At 47.6% G+C, this 18,783-nt stretch overlaps 1 pseudogene across 1 annotated transcript in view; it reads left to right on the top strand.

Moving 5' to 3' along the window:
- Positions 1-18,783, top strand: part of LOC311241971 (IQ motif and SEC7 domain-containing protein 3-like) — a 113,892-nt pseudogene that overhangs the window by 14,643 nt on the left and 80,466 nt on the right. Inside the window, exon 2 of the transcript in view lies at positions 16,120-17,400. The product of the transcript in view is annotated as an IQ motif and SEC7 domain-containing protein 3-like (transcript). The remainder of the gene's footprint in view (positions 1-16,119; positions 17,401-18,783) is intronic.

Genomic DNA, 18,783 nt, shown 5'->3' on the forward strand with positions numbered 1-18,783 from the left:
ATACAAAAACAATTTAATTGATATTCTCATTTGGTTCATTACAATTTACTCAAGCCTAGTAACAGACACAGTATTTCTGACACTGGGAATACATTCCCTGAGATCCATAGATGTCCCTAGAATCAGATACCAAGAACATGCAAATGGACCATATTAAAAAAGTCTGTAAATGTGTATTATACGTTCTTATGGAATGAATGAGATTCAAAAATATCTAATGAAATGTTAAATTTTTTATAAATTTTTTAAAATAAATTTTGAGTACATTTTCATAACACGATAATTTGCTGTGTAATTCATTAATCTAATTAACGCGATAAACTGACAGCCCTACTTATTATATGCCAGGGCCGTTGCATGTTAAGAGGTTAAGAGCTTGTTCAATTCAAACACCAGCTACATTATTACAGGTACCTTAGGGATCAAGGCCAATTTTCCATTTGACCTTTTTCCATTTGACCTTTTCACTCAGATACTAGATATACCTATTGACTCAGATACTAGATATTTAGTACATTTCTAGACTCATAGAACACCATTTTTTGCCGTGTTGTCAGGTGGCTTAAAAGATAAATGAGTTAATCTAAAGTAAACAGGGTAAATGATATAATATTAGGTTGACTAAACGTCCTCTTTTGCCCGGACATGTCCTCTTTTCACGCCCGGGGGGAGGGGGGGGGGGGGATTTATAAATTCATGGAATGTCCGGGTTTCATTGTTTTTCTGTTTCAGTTTCAGTTTCACGGCCCTTTGCCAGCATCTGAAGGCTCGGACTGCATTTTTCGCCAAACATATAAATTACAGAATTAAAACGCTATTTGTTGCCGTTCGAATGCCATCTGAATCGCCAACATCCGTGCCTCGGTTCTCGAGTTACATGCCGATATGTCAGGCGTGCGACTTTTTACGCAGCGTGCCAGATTATCACCCCGGACACCCGAGGCTCCAGAAGTCAATCATCCGTCAATTGCGAAAATGATTAGTCAGCTTTGTAACTTGTAGCCAACAATGAGTGTATAGCTTTCCAGTGATATCCCACGTGGGGGTGTGCGAATCAGGGATCTAGGTGAAAATTGACAAGCGAAGACAGGATCAAGTGATAAAGATTCCGAATTAATTTACTTGGATGAGGAAATAGAGAGATGGAGACCTTTTTTCTTGGCACACGGTTTACCCGGATGTCTCTAGTCTATAAGACTAATTTCTGAATGGATTTTTATAACACTTGGATAAGACTTCAGGCTATGGATTTGCGGTGTTTTCCAGCTTATACAAAAAATATATATATATTATTTTGGAATATTGCAACTACTACACAAAAACGTGAGTACACAAGTTCAAGTTCAAATCATGTTCAGCCCTATGTTACTCATTAGCACTAAAAGTGATTTTTCTTTATTGTGTACGAAACTTCAGAATGTTATCTTTCAAAAGAGACCAGGCTTATGCATGTGCTATAAGCATAAAGTATAAAGATAAGCTTTGCAAAAAAAGTATGCAGTCCTCAAGTTCAAGTAAAAAAATTGCCACTTCTCTGGGCGCATGTTATGTGGTTAAATTTGGGATATTGCAACCACTGCAGAAAAATGTGAGTACACAAGTTCACGTTCAACTCAAGTTCAGACCTATATGCTACTCTATTTCATTAGCACTAAAAGTGATTTTCCTTTTTTGCATTAGTAACTTCAGAATGTTATCTTTCAAAAGAGACCAGGCTTATGCATGTGCTATAAGCATAACATATAAAGATAAGCTTTGCAAAAAAAGTATGCAGTCCTCAAGTTCAAGTAAAAAATTGCCACTGGGTGCATGTTAAGAGGTTAAAACAATAAAGGCATCTTTGAGTAAACTTTGAGTAGAGATTCAAGAGGTTTATTCATCACATACAGTACAGTACATACACAAGACATGGTGAAATGAAGGTGGCCATGTCCGCTTCGATTGTGCAAAGTATCATTAAGTATCTCAAGGCTGGGGCCAGCATGTCCTCTTTTTTGGAAATCAAAATATGGTCACCCTAATATATACTGCATATATGCATGTATATAGTGCTTTTATCCAAAGTGCTTTACAACTTATGTCTCACATTCACCCATTCACTCACACATTCACACACCGATGGCGGAGGCAACCATACTGCTCATCGGGAGCAGTTAGGGGGTTAAGCGTCTTGATCAAGGACACTTGGAAACGCTACCGGGATGGGGCGGGTGGGTTCTGTGGGTGTGTTGAAGAGCCACTTTCTTCATATTGGTGTATAATATATACAGTGATAATAAGTGAAGGCTGACTTCCAAACAGCTTCTCTCACGCTCTCACTAGTCCATCTCCCTCCATTTAGTCTGGGTCCATAATTGCTGCAGAGCTCTGCTTCAGTAAGCACCGAATTGACGTTCCACAAATCAACCACCATTTATCTTCATAATGTTTGCAGGCAGCAGCGAGAAATGCTAACCTGAAAATCTTGCGTTTCCCTTCTAAAAAAAATAAACACCAGGCCAGGGATATATTTTGTTTGCAATAATTATCTCCCAGTTCCGTTATATAAGTGCCAGTTTGAGTGATCCACATCGACTCGATCTTTTCAAGGAAGGGTTCTTATTAAAGTTCAGTGTTTACAGAACCTGCGTGACTTAAAATGGCTGACACATAGGATTAGCACATTTGATGACATTGTTTGTATGGGTTGCTGAGAGCCAGTGTTGTAGTCAAGTCACTGAATCTCGAGTCCGAGTCGAGTCTCGGGTACCCAGTGGTCGAGTTCGAGTCCAAGTCCGAGTCACCAAAGAAGAGCCCGAGTCGAGTCCGAGTCGAGTCGCTATTACCCTAGTCCGAGTCATGAAGGTTGAGTCCACTCCACTCTAGCAGTCAAAGAGCTGACATACAAATAAAAAAGGTCTACATTAAACATAAATGACACAGCGGTCACCGTTTCAAAGGGAGTGTATTTACTTTGTGACACAATAGCCAAACAAATGCACTAGCCATCAATATCTTATGCCAAATGATTAGGGCCTCTGAGACATTAGCAACTTCAGAGGCCAGAATGTGGGACTTATTTAAAGATTTATTTTTTGGCGTTTTATCGCTTTATTTCTACTGGGCAGTCCAGTAGGGAGAGACAGATGAGGAATGGGAGACAGAGTGGGGGGAAGACATTCGGCAAATAACGACGGGTTCGGGAGTCGAACCCGGGGCTGAGCGCGCTATGTGGTTCGCCACTGGGGCGCCCCAGAATGTGGGACTTATAAACACATTTACCGTAAATCCTCAAATAGAGGAGGGACCTCCGATAAAGGAGGGGCCTCTTATAATGGAGGGGGGGGGTTGATGCATTTAGACAAACACAGGCCGGTCTCTAATATAAGGTCGCAAAAAAAAGAGTATTTAAAAAAAAATAATCGTGCCGTGATATAGAATGAGATAAACTCTTGCCAATGGAAATCAAGTGCTGCCTCCCGCTACACTGACTACCGTACATTAACGTTTCCCTCTGGTTAGCTTTAGCGCTAGCCGCTAGCTAACGTTGTCATAATATCTAGATCTGTGGTGTCAGCTGGATGACGTTGACTTCGTTTGCAAACGTTAACGTTCGCTATCTATATGGCGTTGGCAGGAGAGGCTGGCGTTGTCCAGTTGACACATTACAGACCATGATGCTATGATAACGTTAGTAGCTAAAGCAACTGCATGTAAACAACTCGATTCGGCTGAGGAAGTCGAGAAGGTACCACACGCTAAACCGTCCCCGGACCCCACAACCTAGTATAGACAGTTCCAACTTCAGTGTGTGAATTACGTTAATCCCACAATTACTCAACTGCACTCAATATTTAAATACCAATGTGCTAGTCTAAATAAATGTAGACAGACAATGTACGTATAAAAAAAAAAAAAAAATTATAATAATAATAATAATAATAATAATAATAATAATAATAATAATAATAATAATAATAATAATAATAATAATAATAATAATAATAATAATAATAATAATAATAATAATAATAATAATAATAATAATAATAATAATAATAATAATAATAATAATAATAATAATAATAATAATAATAATAATAATGACATAATAATTTTTAGAAATTAGGGCCTGCCTCTTATATAAGCCTCTCTCTAATGAAGGCCTGGTGCTCTTTGCAGCTGAGGTAAATAGAAGACCCGTCCTATATTTGAGGATTTACGGTAATATCCAATAGCATTTTGAGGCTGAACAACAGGACCCATTGACTGTGATTGTAAATGTGCAAAAAAAAATTTAAATAAACATTTACAGCCTTATTTTAAATAGCTAAAAGTGATGTTGTAATTTTGCAACCGAGGGCCTCACAGGGTTAAAAAACATTTTTAAATAACTGTATTTATCAATTAACAAATCTGAGTCCTCGTCTGCACCTTCCGAGTCCAAATCGAGTCAATGCTCGAGTCCAAGTCCAAGTCTGAGTCATCAGTGCTCAAGTCCAAGTCGAGTCATGAGTCTTGAAAATCAGTCCAGGACTCGGACTCGAGTACTACAACACTGCTATCGATCTAGGTCATCCTCGGATGGGCCCTCCATCGGTGCTTCCAGTCATCCCGATCCTCCATGCATCTGGCTAGCTCGCCGGTGCTTTCTGCATTCTGCATGCTGAGAGCATTGAAAATGTTTTGTCTGATATGTTCCTTCCTGGTCTTGGGACATATTAGTTTCTTGGTCAATATAAATCTGTCCATTTGTTTTTCTCTCGTGTTTGGAAGTGATTCTTTCCCCCCCTCATTCATTACTTATTCACTGAGTACTGAATGTAATATTTGATGCTTCTCTGGGGAAACGGTTAACGGCAAAAGTTGACGATTTCAACTTCAAATTACTTTATTTTCCTTTCGGAACTTCATTTGTGCAGTGGTTAAAAGACAAACATACAGTCACAATACATAGACACTCACCACTATAAAAAAAACACCAGCTTCGTTAAAACTACAGTAAAAAAGACCACTATAAAAACAGACCAACTACATTAAAACTACAGTACTTAAAGCATGATATATTAAAATCCATGTGGAGCAGTTCTATATGTATATAAATAATGAATAATAGTAGTACAGGTGATATGTGTCCATCAGGTGGAAGGGGGAGTCTATTTTTTAAGCAGTCTGATGGAGGTTGGCACGAAGCTACCTAAGCCCCTTTTATTCAGTGTTGAAGCTCTGTATCGACGGCCTGAGGGCATTAGTTTGTAATTTAGTCAGACGTTCAGTAACCAGTGACTAACTTACTTACCAGGATGTGAAAAGACAATGTTCCAAACTGAAGGCATGTCAACACCGTCTGATGATTATAAAGATTATAAAGGCTTTGTATCACTGACCTCACTTTGCACACAGTCAGTATTTGCTGTGTCCCAAATTCCTTGTTACATAATATGGTATCATTAATCCCACTGAGGTCTACAAGGTGAAGAGCAGACTGTGAGCTTGAGAGCTATAGTAACCATGGTTTACGAGGTGGAGAGTTTGATTGATTGATTGATTAAAAAAGTGGGTCACCAAACAATTCCCACTGTAATATTACAAATTCTTACTATTATTCACAGCTTATTGAACTAAATGAACAGCTTGTATGTGCATTGGGGTGGTTTGGTTTCCCCTTGATAGGCACAAGCTAGTACAGATGGTCCACTGCAAGGGGTCCAGTACAGACAGTCCACTACAGAAGGTCCACTACAGACGGTCCACTACAGACGGTCCAGTACAGACGGTCACTACAGACGGTCCAGTACAGACGGTCCACTACAGACTGTCCACTACAGGCGGTCCAGTACAGACTGTCCACTACAGACCGTCCACTAGAGACTGTCTGACCCGTGGTTATGCTTTCAAAACATAAACACTTTCAGACACAGCTTGGAACACGCCGTCCCTGAAAGCCTGTGGGTATTAATATTTAATATACAGAAAGAGCTAAATAACTTTCTCCAACCCCCAAAAACCCTAAAAAACCTCTGCCCTTCTTTCAAATTCCTCCTTTTCCCATCTTTTTCTAGTCAGCCTTTTACCATCATTGTTTTTTTTATTTAACTTTTTTTTAAATCTTTTCCCCCCTTCTCTTTCCGATTTTCTCCCCTCCCAATGTTAGTTGTTATGCCAATTCCTAATCCCCTCATGGTCGTTGCGCACTCTACCCCCTACCGTCGGTCTGGGAGGGCGGAGACTATCACATGCTTCCTCCGACACATGTGTAGCCAGCCCACCGCTTCTTTTCACCTGGCAGCGCGGACTCTCACTGGGAGAGTGTAACGTGTGGAAGGTCACACTACCTCTCCTAGATCCTTCCCTTGCTGTGCAGGCGCCCCAACCGAACTGTAGGAGTCGCTGTTTACAACGACCAGGACCCACCCTCGCTGGGTTTCCCACCCACTAACACTGCCAATAGACCTGTCGCTAAACCACGCCTGTCAGAATGCAGGTAGGTGAATTCCAATGGTTGAAGGCAATCACAGAGACAGAGAGTGTTTACTCTTGAACAGGTTCGACTTTAATAGTAAGAACACAGAGTAAATTCTAAGAGAGAACAAGTGCTAAAGGCACAAGTGTAAGATAAGGTAAATGGGAGCTTATTGGAGGTCCACAGTAGAACCGTCCGCGTTATCCCCGAACGCAATTAGTGAAGACCTGACAATGGACAAGCAGAAGAGAGGTATGTTAAATAGAGACCAAATACCAACATACCACACACACCCCCGTGACAGCCAATCAGGAACCACCCCTAAGTGACAGCACTAATTGACAGGGAAATGACAGGTGACAAGCCCAGTGACATATGCCAGGAATGTGGGTGGTCACCGACCGAGGTCGGTGTCCAGAACGTAACAGTACCCTCCCCCGACGAACGGCACCAGACGTTCACCTAGGAGCCTCGGGATTCAGCCGCCGGAAATCAACGATCAGGCTGGGATCTAAAATATCCCTTTGAGGCACCCAAGAACGCTCTTCTATCCCGTACCCCTCCCAATCCACCAAGAACTGAAACCCCCTACCCCTCCGCCTACAACCCAGTATCCTCCGCACCGTGTAAATGGGTTGACCGCCAATAAACCGGGGCGGAGGAACCACAGGCAGTGGCGGGGCCAAGGGCGATGAGAGGAATGGCTTCAACAGGGACACATGAAACGTCGGATGAACCCTCATAGAGCTCGGAAGCCGTAGCTTGTAAGCCACTGGATTAACCCGATGAATCACTTTAAATGGTCCTATAAAGCGAGGAGCCAGCTTCTTGGATTCCACCCGGAGAGGGAGATCCCGGGTGGAAAGCCAAACCCGCTGCCCTGGACGGTAAACTGGAGCCGGACGACGCTTACGGTTAGCCTGCCGTTGGGTACTAACCGAAACCTTCTGTAGCGCCTTCCGAACCTGTTTCCACGTCCTGCGACAGCGAGCCACATGTGCCTGGGCCGAGGGCACCTCCGCCTCCTGCTCCTGCTCGGGAAACAGAGGAGGTTGAAAACCATACTGGCACTGAAAGGGAGACATACCAGTAGAAGAGGAGAGAAGGGTATTATGCGCGTACTCAGCCCAAGCCAACCTCCTACTCCACGTTGCCGGACTACCGGCAACGTAACACCTCAAGACCCCCTCCAAATCCTGGTTGACCCTCTCCGTCTGCCCGTTCGACTGTGGATGGAACCCAGACGACAGACTGACAGAGGCGCCGAGGCCGGCGGCAAACGCCTTCCAGAACCTGGAGGCGAACTGAGGACCCCGGTCCGACACGATATCTACTGGCAGCCCGTGGACCCGAAAGACATGCTGTATAATTAAATCAGCAGTCTCCCGGGCCGAAGGAAGCTTGGGGAGAGGGACAAAGTGAGCCGCCTTAGAGAACCGATCCACCACCACCAAAATGGTGGTGAATCCGTCCGAAAGGGGAAGACCAGAAATAAAGTCCAGAGATATGTGTAACCAGGGTCGTTTAGGAATAGGAAGTGGTCGGAGGAGACCCGCCGGTGCCCGTCGAGAGGTCTTACTACGTGCGCACACCGGACAGGCCGCCACAAAGGAACGCGTATCCCCCTCCACTGTCGGCCACCAGAACCTCCTACGGATAAATTCCAGGGTCCTGGTTGCCCCTGGGTGGCTGGTGAGGGATGACGCATGTGCCCACTGTAGCAGGCGTGAGCGCGCCACCTTGGGAACATACGACCGTCCCGGAGGACCCCCACCAGGATCGGGCTCCCGCGTTAGCGCCGACCTTACCACCTTCTCTATGCCCCAAGACACGGGTGCCAAAATCAAGGCCGGTGGAATAATGGGATGGGGCTGCTCCTCCCGCCCAGGAAGATCAAACTGGCGCGACAACGCGTCAGGTTTGATATTCTTGGAGCCGGGTCTATAGGAGATGGTATATCGAAATCGTGTGAAGAACAACGTCCACCTGGCCTGGCGAGCGTTAAGGCGTTTAGCCCCTTGGATGTAAGCCAAGTTCTTATGGTCAGTCCAAATAATGAAAGGATGTGCCGCCCCCTCCAACCAATGTCTCCACTCCTCCAGTGCCAATTTGATCGCCAATAACTCCCGATTACCCACGTCGTAATTACGCTCGGCTGGTGACAGACGGCGAGAAAAAAAAGCACACGGGTGCACTTTCCCATCCTTTAAGCATCTCTGAGAGAGCACCCCCCCACCGCGACGTCAGAGGCATCCACCTCCACAATGAACGGAACCTCCGCGTCATGGCGGATCAATACAGGAGCGGATGTAAAACGACGTTTAAGATCGCAGAAGGCCGACTCAGCCCTAGGCGACCATTCAAAGCCAGGGAGAGAGGCCTTAGTGAGAGCTGTTAAGGGATTGGCTAAGGCGCTAAAATTGCGAATAAAGCGCCTGTAAAAATTTGCAAAGCCCAAAAACCGTTGTAACCCCTTGAGCGACGAAGGCCGTGGCCAGTCCAAAACTGCACTCACCTTGGCTGGATCCATGCGCAGATCGCCCTTCGTCAACACAAAGCCCAGGAAGGACACGGTGTCCGTGTGAAACACACAATTCTCAGCCTTAACGAATAGTTGATGCTTGAGGAGACGGTCTAGCACCTCCCGAACGTGCATTTGGTGTTGCACCATATCGCGAGAAAAAATCAGGATATCATCTAAGTAGACAAACACCGACACCCCAATCAAGTCTCGCAGCACGTCGTTAACCAGGGCTTGGAAGACTGCCGGAGCATTAGCCAAACCAAAGGGCATGACCAAATACTCATAGTGCCCATTGGGTGTGTTAAATGCAGTCTTCCACTCGTCTCCCTCTCTAATCCTGACCAGGTTGTATGCATTACGTAAGTCAAGTTTAGAAAAGACCTGTGCCCCCTGTAAGCACTCAAAGGCCGTGTCCATGAGGGGTAAAGGATATCGGTTCTTGATGGAAACGTCATTCAATCCCCTATAATCAATGCATGGGCGCTGATCCCCATCCTTTTTATCAACAAAAAAGAAGCCAGCGCCGGCAGGGGAAGTGGAAGGGCGTATGTGCCCCGCAAGCAATGCCTCCTCTATGTAGGTGTTCATGGCCAAGGTTTCGGGGCGTGAGAGAGAGAACATTCGCCCGCGAGGCGGGGAGGTACCGGGTAGAAGATTAATGGGACAGTCGTATGATCTATGAGGCGGAAGTGCTTTAGCACGCGTCTTGCTAAAAACGTCCGCCAGGTCCCAATAGATCTCAGGCACCCCTATTAAATCGGGATTAGAGGGTAGATCAGAATCTGCCACGCTCCCCACCATCCTGGAGAAAGAGGGAGGAGACAAAAGAGAAGAGGGGGGGGGGAGACAAGGGTTTGGGCAAACTCCCGCTGACGATCGACTTGACGTCGGCCGCCGTTGAGAGTTCGCCCGTGCTCCAATTAATGACACGAACACAAGACGACAACCAGGGATGACCCAACACCATGACAGAATAGGGGGAAAAGATGACAAAAAAGTAACCCATTCCCACTCCCCACCCTCCACCCGGATGTGTAAGGGAACTGTGCGCTGGGTGACGCTCCCACTGCCCAGGGGCCGACCGTCCAGGGCATAGACTGGTAAGGGAACCCCTAAGTCCTCCACCGGGGTTCCCCACTCCTTGACCAGTCCCACGTGAATAAAATTGCCCGCCGCCCCTGAGTCAATGAGAGCCTTAGTTCCCCTAATGTCACCCCCACAGTTGATTGCCACCTCAAAAAATTTGCGAGAATCCGTGGTTTTGGCAGGAATGAGCCCACCTGCTGGCGCCCTCTCGAGGCCCGACGGCGCACCTTCCATCCCCGATTGGCGCCGAGCCGATACAGCCTGGACCCGACAGCTGCCGAAGCGGTGACCGGTGCGGCCGCACCGGAAGCAGCGTCGCTCTTTGATGAAGCGCTGCCTCTCGTCGTCCGAGAGCGACAGCGCTCCAAGCTGCATGGATTCATCACCCAGTGGCCCACTCGTGTAATGCATGGAATTATCAACACCAGGAGAAGAAGGAAAACATACCTGGGGCTGGGTGTTGTTGACATGCTCCTTCTCCCTCTCCCGGTGCCGATTATCCATCTTGATGGTGGTGTTGATCAGCACTTCCAGCTGCTCGGGGATCTCACGCGCGGAGGGAGCATCTCGCATCCGCGCTGAGAGTCCCCTGACGAACAGAACCACGCAGACGTTCTCCGCCCAAGCTGTCTCCCGAGCCAAGATCCGAAATTTGATAGCATAAGCTGCAACTGTGCGGAGGCCCTGCCGGCAGTCGAGAAGACGACCACCAGCCTCAAAGATCGAGAGTACCCGGGAAGTATCGAATACTCTTCTCAATTCCCGGGTAAAGGCGTCCAGACTGTCGCAGATTATCGCCCCTGCCTCTAATTCCGCCGTAGCCCAGGAGAGAGCTTCGCCGGTGAGCAGTGTGATAATATACGCTACCTGCGCTGTCTCCGATGGAAATGATCGTGGTTGCAGCCGGAAAACGAGTAGACACTGGGTGATGAATTCCCGACAACCATCCGGTGATCCGTCATAGCGAGCGGGCGCCTGCAGATGTGGTTCGCGGGACCGCTCCTGGACCCCGAACCCCCCCCGACTTTCCTCTGCGTGGAGCGCTGCTTCCCCCGCCGCCGACTGCACACCAGCCACTCCTTCTTGGGCTTGTCGAGCTGTGGCCAACGCCGACTGCGCCACCGCTTGGGATGATCCGACGACCCCATTGAGTCGGATTAACTCGGCGCTGACCAGCTGCTGATGTTCCTCCATCCGTGTCTGGGCTGCTCCCTGCGTCCGGAGCATCTCCATGATGGCCTCCATGGAATTCTGATGGTCAGGTCTTCTGTCAGAATGCAGGTAGGTGAATTCCAATGGTTGAAGGCAATCACAGAGACAGAGAGTGTTTACTCTTGAACAGGTTCGACTTTAATAGTAAGAACACAGAGTAAATTCTAAGAGAGAACAAGTGCTAAAGGCACAAGTGTAAGATAAGGTAAATGGGAGCTTATTGGAGGTCCACAGTAGAACCGTCCGCGTTATCCCCGAACGCAATTAGTGAAGACCTGACAATGGACAAGCAGAAGAGAGGTATGTTAAATAGAGACCAAATACCAACATACCACACACACCCCCGTGACAGCCAATCAGGAACCACCCCTAAGTGACAGCACTAATTGACAGGGAAATGACAGGTGACAAGCCCAGTGACATATGCCAGGAATGTGGGTGGTCACCGACCGAGGTCGGTGTCCAGAACGTAACACACGCCCCCTTTGAAAACTCGGTCAAGCTAAGCCGACCGTGGATGACTCTCGTTGACGATGGCTGCAGCCTGTAGAGCCTGTACTCAGAGAGCCTGTACTCAGAGAGCCTGTAGAGCCTGTACTCAGAGAGCCTGTACTCAGAGAGCCTGTAGAGCCTGTACTCAGAGAGCCTGTAGAGCCTGTACTCAGAGAGCCTGTAGAGCCTGTACTCAGAGAGCCTGTACTCAGAGAGCCTGTAGAGCCTGTACTCAGAAAGCCTGTAGAGCCTGTACTCAGAGAGCCTGTAGAGCCTGTACTCAGAGAGCCTGTAGAGCCTGTACTCAGAGAGCCTGTACTCAGAGAGCCTGTAGAGCCTGTACTCAGAAAGCCTGTAGAGCCTGTACTCAGAGAGCCTGTACTCAGAGAGCCTGTAGAGCCTGTACTCAGAGAGCCTGTAGAGCCTGTACTCAGATAGCCTGTACTCAGAGAGCCTGTAGAGCCTGTACTCAGAGAGCCTGTAGAGCCTGTACTCATAGAGCCTGTAGAGCCTGTACTCAGAGAGCCTGTAGAGCCTGTACTCAGAGAGCCTGTAGAGCCTGTACTCAGAGAGCCTGTACTCAGAGAGCCTGTAGAGCCTGTACTCAGAGAGCCTGTAGAGCCTGTACTCAGAGAGCCTGTAGAGCCTGTACTCAGAGAGCCTGTAGAGCCTGTACTCAGAGAGCCTGTACTCAGAGAGCCTGTAGAGCCTGTACTCAGAGAGCCTGTACTCAGAGAGCCTGTAGAGCCTGTACTCAGAGAGCCTGTACTCAGAGAGCCTGTAGAGCCTGTACTCAGAGAGCCTGTAGAGCCTGTACTCAGAGAGCCTGTAGAGCCTGTACTCAGAGAGCCTGTACTCAGAGAGCCTGTAGAGCCTGTACTCAGAGAGCCTGTAGAGCCTGTACTCAGAGAGCCTGTACTCAGAGAGCCTGTAGAGCCTGTACTCAGAGAGCCTGTAGAGCCTGTACTCAGAGAGCCTGTAGAGCCTGTACTCAGAGAGCCTTAAAATAGTCTTGTCTCCTCACACAGCGGCTCTTCGGTGAAATGTAAATGGAGCAGATAAGGTGGATTTCTCACAGTCATTTCTGCTGTTTCTAAAGAGCTGTAAGCGACGGGGTTCTTCGGATGACAATGGGGAGAGAGACCGCATCGCGCTCGGGCTCACTTATCACAAAGCCTCTGGGCATTATAGAGTCCATCAGTGGCTCTTTGCCGAAGTTCACAGGAGGTGTTCTAGGTGACTTTGTCAGAGTGGAGATTAGTGGATGAAAGTCACACGTTGATCCCCCTGGCCTCACTGTCCCCTCTCTAAAACCATTCACTCACTCAATTGTCTTTGGATTTACAGGAGGGATGTTTTATGTGGGCCGGATTAATCCTCGAGTCCACGTGGTACAAGTGGAGCCCGTTCAAATCCTCCGCAGAGCAGCGAGGGAAGGAATACTTTTATTAGAGAACAACATTTTGATGAATTTTAAACATTACACAGCGCATTCTTCAGTTCGGTTAACCGGCTGTAGTGTGGTTGTGAAAGGGTTAACCTTATGTAGGGTAGTAGTGAAAGGGTTAACCTTCTGTAGTGTGGTAGTGAAAGGGTTAACCCTTTATCGTGTGGCAGTGAAAGGGTTCTGTATTGTCGCAGTGAAAGGGTTAACCTTCTGTAGTGTGGTAGTGAAAGGGTTAACCGTCTGTAGTGTGGTAGTGAAAGGGTTAACCTGCTGTAGTGTGGTAGTGAAAGGGTTAACTTTATACAGTGTGGTGGTGAAATGGTTAACCTTCTGTAGTGTGGTAGTGAAAGGGTTAACCCTTTATCGTGTGGCAGTGAAAGGGTTTATTGTTGCAGTGAAAGGGTTAACATTCTGTAGTGTGATAGTGAAAGGGTTAACCTTCTGTAGTGTGGCAGTGAAAGGGTTCTCTATTGTTGCAGTGAAAGGGTTAATCATTTGGTAGTGTGGTAGTGAAAGGATTAACCTTCTGTAGTGTGGTAGTGAAAGGGTTAACCTTCTGTAGTGTGGTAGTGAAAGGGTTAACCATTTGGTAGTGGGGTAGTGAAAGGGTTAAGCAGTCAGCGCTGAAACTTAAAATGACTATATATGTGGCTCAGTCTGAGTGACGAAAGGATTTCTAAACGTTTGCATTGACCATATTCCCCTAGCTGCCATTTTGCTCTTATGTCATCCTGTTCAGGTTGGGGATCCGTGGTAGAAAGAAACCGCGACCAGGGCATGATGACATAAGAGCAAAATGGCCACTGTGTGAATAAGGTCCATTGCACACAGAGTGACTGGAGGAGATAAGAGCTTGTTCTATGGCGATCCCTACACACCCAGGTTGTGATTGTTCTGGGAAACCATTCCACTGTCAGAGGAGGATGGCCATATTACATCTCTATCCCTTTTCCCACAGTGTTGGAGCAATATTTCACAGGCCAAGATGAATGGCTTGCTGGGTTTCAGACAATTGAAAGCTGAGCATTGAACATCTTCATAGGTTACCGTGCTGTGCTTGCTAACCGCAATATACCACCAGTTAGTTTCCCACCAGGCCATATGAAATAAGAAACATGATACAAATGCACGAGAATATCCTAACCTGAATGATATGAATGAGAATATCATAACCTGAATGAGAATATCATAACCCGAGTGATATGAATGCATACCCATTCAAATTCCTTTTCATATCAGTCGTTCATTCTATCAGTGTCATTTTTTATTGTTGTCTTTCCACTTTACCATCGCGCCATTTCTCTCTCTCTCTTTTCTGCCCATATCGTTTATTTTCACCCTCATCCTCTTTCAACTCTGATGTGTATCATCCGTGCAGCACAGAGCCTGGCAACGAGGAAAAAAACCATAGAATATTGAAAACGTTAAAGCTTTAGTGATGACATGGTCCTTTCTCTCTCCTCCTCTCACACACAATCTCCGGCTTCAAAGAAAGGGAGTGTGCTTCTCATGTGTGACCTCACCGTCGGCTGTCGGCTATAATAATAATAATAATAATAATAATAATATTTATAATAATAATGTGTTCTGACGCCAAGCCTGTTCTTTATCAGCCTCAATTTCAAGTGCAAGTTTGTTTATTATTTGTCACAACAAAATACAGTACACATGCTTGTTTCTGTATGAGCCCCTGAGAGTGTGCTAGTGCTACATACAGTAAAATACAGAGTAAAATGAGTAACAGTGAGGTACAATGCAGAAATTAGATGAGGTACAAAACTTAGGGTAGGGTGCAAATGAGGTATGAATGTATAGTGCAAATCTCTTTAATAATAGATACATATAAAGTGTGTTAAAGTGAGTAAAGTGAGTTTGTTTAAAGTGAGTGTGTACATGTGGAGTGAGTGTAGATGATGGGTTGTTAGTTACATAGTGTCATTGTCATTGAGCATCCTGATGGCCTGGGGATAGAAGCTCCTTCTGAGTCTCTCTGTACCGGCCATGAGTTTCTTTTATCCATATCCAGTTATCACAGTCATAGTTCTTCTCCTGTTCTTGATGATGATACGGTTCCCATGATCACATAATGATGTCATCATCTCCTCTGTCTGCTGTGTTGTTTTGAGGTATTGAACAGAATTAGTTACTGATGTCGGTTGAACGTCGGTGAGTTCCAGAGTAGTTCATGTGTATACAGTAGGGCTGACCCCTATTAGTCGAATAGTCGACTAATTGATCGAAAGGAGCCGTAGTCGACTGCCAACCTCTTAGCCGAATGCAAAAAATAATAATAATTTCCAAAAGAAAAGAGGCATAGAAGCCTGGCTAACGCTAATGGCGCGCATATCAGAGGCTAACTGCCTAAGAAAACAGGCACAGAGGCACTGAAAGAGGATTTCACCCATCTAATGAACACACTAGACTAGACAAATATCAAGATGTATCCATCAGTGGACCAATTGCATGCTTTTGCAGAGGACAAGAAGCCTTCAGTCGACTCCTTCAGACATTAAGCACCCCCACAGCCCAAATGGAATGATACAAATTATACTTTTTTCCTTTTTTCATAGTTGACTTGTAGACGGCAAATTTTGGCGACTACAAGTCGACTATACAAATCCTTAGTCGGGGACAGCCCTAGTACGAGGTAGATGGAAGGGAGATGAGAGAAAACCTCTGTGTGTGTCTCAGTGTTGTCTGGTCGTGTTATTTGTTACCTTGACAAATGTATCAAACTAAATAAATAGATATTCACATCAATTGGAATTGCCACCAGGGTGGGGCGCTCTAACGTGTTTGATAATTTTCCATGTTGATTCTTTTTAAAAAGCCAGATCGGTCACTAGACATAAAACCAAACATAAGCGACAGGATTTCACTAATCTCCCCCCCCCCCCTCTCTGTCTCGTCTCCTAGATCGAAATGTTAGAGCACAAGTACGGCGGCCACCTCATCTCCCGCCGCGCCGCCTGCAAGATCCAGACCGCCTTCCGCCAGTACCAGCTCAGCAAGAACTTCGAGAAGATCCGCAACTCCCTGCTCGAGAGCCGGCTGCCCCGTCGCATTTCCCTGCGCAAGGTCCGCGTGCAGAACACGGAGGGCTTCTCCGCCGAGAGGGCCCTGGCGGAAGGCTGTCACCTGACGACCGGCATCATCCCCCTGGTGCGCTCGCCTTCCCTGCCCGCTACCGTCGGCGGCACCCTGACCGACCTGGAGGACTCCTTCACCGAGCAGGTCCAGTCGCTGGCCAAGTCCATCGACGACGCGCTCAGCAACTGGAGCCTGAAGACCATGTGTTCCCTGCAGGAGGCCGGCACCTACCAGTTCACCGCAGAGTCCTTCACCGCGGCGGCCGCGGCGGCGGGAGAAGGAGGAGGCGGATCGGGGGAGTCGTCGGCGATCCTCCAAAGCCCGGTAGACCCGAGTGACTTGTCGCGAAGCGCCAGCAAACTGATGATGGCCTTCCGAGACGTGACGGTGCAGATCGACAGCCAGAACATCCGCGTCGTCTCGTCCTCGGTCCTGGAGTCGTCCACGTCTGTCGCCCTCGGCAACTGTGTCCAACACCCCGCAGCGACCTCTACCGGCATGACCTCTACCACGACTACCACCACCACGAACTATACCCCCGCATCCCACTCCCCCCGATCCCCTGCGGGAACCCCCTCGACCCCCCGCAGAGGTGCCCGCCGAACCCACAGAACCCCCCAGAGCCCCCGCAAGAACCCCCGCCTCCCCCGGAACCAGAGATAGAAGGAGAAGTGCTCGACACCGACTTCCCTGCCCCGCCTCCCAGTGAGGAAGAGGTGGAGGAGGACGAGGAGCAGCAGCAGCAACAGCCTGTTCTTCTGACCCCTCTGGACAAGCTGGCTTCCCGACGAGGGCCCAGAGGTGGTCGTGGAGGCGCCGCCGCAGGAGGCCGTGCCGATGGTGGAGCGCCCCCCGGAGGCCAGGAGGAGCGGCTCGGAGACGCCGGCGGACAACAGCTCGGAGCAGGTGAGCAGCGGCAGCCCGTCCACGGGGGAGGCGCGCTCCGCGGCGTCCGAGGCCTCCTCGTCCAAGGAGGCGCTGCAGGCCATGATCCTCAGCCCTGCCGCGCTACCACTGCGAGAACCCCGCCAGCTGCAAGTCGCCCACGCTGTCCACCGACGTCACGCGCAAGCGCCTGTATCGCATCGGCCTCAACCTCTTCAACGTGTGAGTACCCCCCCCCACCCCTAATGATTGATGGATTGATTGAGGAGAGATAGAGAGAGAGAAAGAGAGGAGAGAGAGAGAGAGAGAAAGAGAGATAGAGAGAGAGAGAGAGAGAGAGAGAGAGAGAGAGAGAGAGAGAGAGAGAGAGAGAGAGAGAGAGAGAGAGAGAGAGAGAGAGAGAGAGAGAGAGAGAGAGGGGAGGAGGGGAGAGAGCGAGAGAGAGAGAAAGAGAGAGAGAGAGAGAGAGAGAGAGAGAGAGAGAGAGAGAGAGAGAGAGAGAGCCGGGAGAGGAGGAGAGAGAGGCCGAGAGAGGAGGAAGAGAGAGGGAGAGAAGGAGAGGTAGAGAGAGAGTTGATTGATTGAAAATGTTATTAACAGATTGCAGAATGGGTACAATACAGTACGGCTCAATACACACAATTGTTAAGGGGATGCAGACCTGAGAAAAGACGTTCGTCTTGTTTACATCAGGGTCCACCGTTTTCAATTTATCATGACATTTATGACATGCATGACATACAGATATATAGCACTGTTTATTTACAGAGTTTCTAAAAGAGAATATATACATTTGAGGGGGAGGAAACTGTACACTTGGTGAGGACGACACTGATTCATCTTGGCGGTGGTCTCTGGGTTCAAGGGAAATAATTTGTTTCCCCCACTGCTGTCATCGTCTCAGGTAGGGGGGGGTGGGGGGGGGGGGGGTCCTGCTGTCATCGTCTTCAGGTGTTGATTAGCAGGTTTGAGCGTCCGGAGGTTTTTAATTAAATGCCCGAAGGACATGCTTTTTTTGCTCTGGTGGAATTCACGACGAGACTCCACTTCTCCACGTTTTGCCAGTGAAGTGGACCCTCTCTTGGTGTCTCTACATGCCACCCCCCCGCTGTACAACACAATCCCTTTTATTTATAGTGTTAGGATCTCTGCCTCAAGCTCACCCACCCCCCCACACCTACTCTCCCTCTGTCTCTTCCTCTACCACTCTGTTCTCACACAATGTCACCGTGGGGGGTTTTGTCTTAACCCCTTTCACTACCACACTAAATAAAGGTTAACCCTTTACTATCACACTACAGACGGTTAACTGTCTGTAGTGTGATAGTAAAGGGTTAACCTTCATAATAAAGGGTTAACCTTTTGTAGTGTGATAGTAAAGGGTTAACCTTATTGTAGTGTGATAGTAAAGGGTTAACCTTCTGTATTGTGGTACGTGAAAGGGGTTAACCTTCTGTAGTGTGGTAGTGAAAGGGTTAACGGTCTGTAGTGTGATAGTAAACGGTTAACCTTCTGTAGTGTGGGTAGTGAAAGGGGTTAACCTTCTGTAGTGTGGTAGTGAAAGGGTTAACCTGCTGTCGTGTGGCAGTGAAAGGGTTAACCTTC

The sequence above is a fragment of the Notolepis coatsorum genome, assembly GCF_963971535.1.
Source record: "Notolepis coatsorum genome assembly, chromosome: 15".
Taxonomy (NCBI): domain Eukaryota; kingdom Metazoa; phylum Chordata; class Actinopteri; order Aulopiformes; family Paralepididae; genus Notolepis; species Notolepis coatsorum.